Below are 4477 nucleotides of genomic sequence, written 5' to 3'. Positions count from 1 at the left end.
GAGAGGAATAAAACAGAAAGAGAAACAGAACAAGATGAGAGAGTTGACTTCAGATAAATATAAAATTACCACCTTAAAAGGCTAATTATGCTTTCTCTGAGAAAAAGAGAAAGTTTAGATATGGAAATATTCATTTTAACATGTACACACACAAAAGAGCATTATAATAGCTGATTTAAAGAACAACTTGGGCCCTGGACAATTTTATCCACCCGTACAGTGAAAAACCCAACACTTATTTATTTTCAAAGTAAGAACACAAAGGATGTCTCCTACATTAAATGAAATACTCTCTTTTTTAGATAAACAAGAAAATTTCCTCATGAAGGCTTCCTCACTTTTTGCTCTAAAGCACCTCTCATATGAACAATCTTATTCTTGTCAAAAATAGCTAAAGTGGGTATTGTAATCCCAAATTGTCTCTGGTAAAACTGTACCAGTTAGATAAACATACAAGTTAATATTATAGTGTGAAAACATAAGAGAAGTATGTTTTGTTAAGAAGGAAGCAGGTTTTAATTAAGAAGGCCCTATGAGTACTGCAATCTTCCCTAAAATGGCATTTGTGTAACTCATGTCTTTATAAATAGGCCAAAGGTTAATGGTCACCAAACATGGGGTGGACAAACCTCCTGATTCCAAGCAGATAAAATTAAACAAAGTATGAACACAAAGACAAAATTAAGGAGGATGTCTTTGTATAATTTGTAATGGAGACTCAAGGCAAAGTTGGTTCAAAGACAGTGGTCTGAGGAGATCTTCTGAACTTCCCAGCCCCCAGGGCGAGCACAAGGATAGAACTGTAGGGCCTTTGCCTGGTATCTTCTTGTAGACTTTTTCTCTAAAGTTGACAAATTGGTAAGCAGACAGACCATAAAAGGAACTGCTAGAAGACTAGACAACAGTTTTGCCAAGGAACGTTACAAGTCTGATCAGATAATGGAAGGATGCCAGGGTACCTCATTCCTAAGAAAACAAAATAAAATTCAACGTGAAGAACTTCAATAAAATATTGGAGCTCAATTCAGTATAAACTTGCCTCCTCCCTGTGTGCCTGGGGGCCTCAATCAGGAGAAGATTCCAGATGTGATGTCCACACTAGAGAGTTCAGCATCTTAGCCTGCAGCAGCGAGGTCTCAGCTGAATCTTGGTGGAAACTTCACTTCTGTCAATGACTTGCAAACAAATATCATCAGGGGCACACTGTAGGCAGAGTTAGTTCACCTCAGGCCCTGAGCATTCCTGCATGTTCTTGCTGTGGATGCCAAATTGCAGAACTATCTTTCTGCTGATTCTGAGTAGTTGCTGTAGCTCATCACATAGGTAACTAAATACATGAAGGTAGCCGCAGCATTGAGACAGCCATGTGGGAAGGAGTCCCTGGAGAAACTCCAACCAGCCTGCCCACAGAGGTGGAGCCGCAGGAAGTTCATGATGTTTGCAGCAGCGGGGAGCCTGGCCCCATCTCTTCTGTGTGGAAACTGGGATTTGAACTGCTGAGTAGGAAGTGCTCTAGCAGGGACTCTGGCCTAGCAAGAGTCCCTGTTTCCCCATTTTCTTCCTTTTCACTCGATAAAACCCTATCTTACTCACCATTCAAATTGTCTGTGAGCCTGCATTTTCATGGCCATGGGACAAGGAACCCCATCTTTAGCTAAACTAAGGAAAAGTCCTGCAACATCATGACTACTGCTCATTCACCAGGTGAAGAGGACTGGCTTGATTGCATCTTGCTGCAATATTCGTTCCTAGACCTTTGGCCCTGGGTAATTATCTTAAAAAATAACCCACTATGGGGGCCGGGCACGGATTACAGGGCTGGGATTACAGGCTCACGCCTGTAATTCCAGTACTTTGGGAGGCCAAGGTGGGCAGATCAGATTGAGACCATCCTGGCCAACTTGGTGAAACCCTGTCTCTACTAAAAATACAAAAATTAGCCGTGGTGACACGTGCCTGTAGTCCCAGCTACTCGGGAGGCTGAGTCAGGAAAATCACTTGAACCTAGGAGGAGGAGGTTGCAGTGAGCCAAGATGGCGTCACTGCACTCCAGCCTGGCAACAGAGTGAGACTCTGTCTCAAAAAAAAAAAAGGAAAAGAAAAGAAACAAAAACACTGTGGGTCGGGTGCAGTGGCTCATGCCTGCAATCCCGACACACTAGTAGGCCAAGGCAGGCAGATTGCGTGAGTCCAGGAGTTTGAGACCAGTCTGGGCAACATGGCGAAACCCCATCTCTACAAAAAGTACAAAAATCAGACTGGTCTGGTAGTATGTACCTGTAGTCCCAGCTACTTCGATGGGGCTGAGGTGGGAGGATGGCTTGAGCCTGGGAGATCAAGGCTACAGTGAGCTGAGATCATGGCACTGCACTCCAGCCTGGGTGACAGAGTGAGACAGTGTCTCAAAAAAAAAATAATAATAATAATAATAACAACCCATTATATACTGCTGTCATCTGACCGCCCATGCCTCCCTGTTGGAACTGCGGCTCAGGAAACCAGGGCAAATATGTTGACACTCTGGTTACTGCTTTCAGTAATAAAGCCCTTCATTGTTGATCCAAGTGTGTTGTCTCTGTGTCAGCATTCATGAAACTTGCAAAAACTAATCTGTCAGCTTGCAAGGAGAATAAAATCTCTGATTCTTCACAGTTCTTGATCAGGAGGTGGCAAATTCTTTTCTGTAAAGAGCTAAATATTAAATATTTTCGGGTTTGTGGCCACATAAGGGCTCTGTCAAGTATTTTTCTGTATTGGTTTGTTTTGAAACAACTCTTTAAAATGTAAAAATTTCCAGGTGCGGTAGCACACAGCTGTATCCCAGCACTTTGGAAAGCTGAGGTGGCAGGGTGGCTTGAGCCCAGGAGTTTGAGCGCAGCCTGAGCAGCATAACAAGACCCCATCTCTACAAAAACTAAAACATTAGCTGGGCATGGTGGCACACATCTGTAGTCCCTGCTACTCGGGATGCCGAAGTGGGAGGATTGCTTCAGCCCAGAAGGTCGAGGCTGCAGTGAGCTGAGATTGCACCATCGCACTCCAGCCTGGGAGACAGAGCAAAGACTCTGTCTCAAGGAAAAAAAAAAAAAAGAAGTAGTAATAATCTTTCTTAGCTTTTAGGCCGTACAAAAACAGACCACAGATAGGATTTGGCTCCAGTTTGCTGACCCCTGCTTTTAACACACATTTTTTAGTCAAACAAAGTTAAATTTATTGACTGTTTGCTATAATTGAGACCACATATTATGTGTATCTGTGTGGTATTTCTGTAAGAAGGTGTTAGACTAGACCTGTTCAATTTTGGTGTTGTAGAAGGTAATTTTGGAAAGCATTCAGTGATATGGGGCTTTGCTCTGTATTGGTTCCTATCACAAAGCGAGGGCAATTTTATGATTGGGTCTCTTAATTTTCTCTAGAATAGAGATCGGTAAACTTTTTCTGGAAAGGGCCAGATAAAAAATATTTTAGGCTTTTGCGAGCTACATATGGTTTCATTCATATATTCTTCTTTGTTTAACTCTTTAAAAAATGTTTAAACTATTCTAACAAGGTTTGTTAAAACATGGGTCAGGAGTTACTTCCTCTGATATGCCTTCCCAAATTCTCAAATTCAGTGTAGATTCCCCTCCCATGTATTCTAGATTTTCATGAATGCTAGATTCATTTCTATACTGTTCACTACAATGCCTGGCATATGGTGGACACATAATGTTTATTGAACGCAGGAATAGGAGTTTATTTGTGGAATCCCATCACTTAATGGTGCGAGACAATATAGGAATGGGAAATGGCCAGACTATATATAACAACAGAATTCCGACTCATAACTGCTGCAGCAAACAGATTTGGCCTGCAGAGTTGTATTTTTCTTTATTTAGAAGGTGGGAAGAGTGAAGTGAGGCTAAAACTGTAAGTGGCAAAGAAGTAGAAGTCACTCAAAGTGGTCATTTGGGGATCTGTGTTAAGCTATGATTATTACTGATTGGTCTTGTTTTGTCTTATTTTGTTTTTTAGAGACAGAGTCTTGCTCTGTTGCCCAGACTGGAGTACAGTGGTGATCATAGCTACTGCAACCTCAGACTCCTGGGCTCAAGCGATCCTCCCACCTCAGCCTCCCAAGTAGCTGGGACTATAAGCACACACCTGGCTAACTTTTTATTTTGTGTAGAGACAGGGTCTCCCTTTGTTACCTAGGCTGGTCTCAAACTTCTGACTTTAAGCAATCCTCCTGCCTTGGCCCCCCAAATTGCTGAAATTATGGATGTGAGGCCCCAGACCCAGTCCTTGTTTTGTCTTGATCCATTATGGTCACAGAGTGGTTTTATCTGGTTGTTGGTACTCTGAATTTATTTTTATTTAACAGGAGAACGTAATGATCTAGCTGTTAGTGCCAGTCCAGATTCTGAATGGCAGAGGCTGCTCTTCACTTTGTCTATAAGTAGGGGGAGTTGAACAGACTTCTATCACTACTGCAGTC

The sequence above is a fragment of the Mandrillus leucophaeus genome, unplaced genomic scaffold (assembly GCF_000951045.1).
Source record: "Mandrillus leucophaeus isolate KB7577 unplaced genomic scaffold, Mleu.le_1.0 Scaffold47, whole genome shotgun sequence".
NCBI lineage: Eukaryota > Metazoa > Chordata > Mammalia > Primates > Cercopithecidae > Mandrillus > Mandrillus leucophaeus.
The sequence above is the reverse complement of the archived record's forward strand: the minus strand, read 5'-3'. Positions refer to the sequence as shown.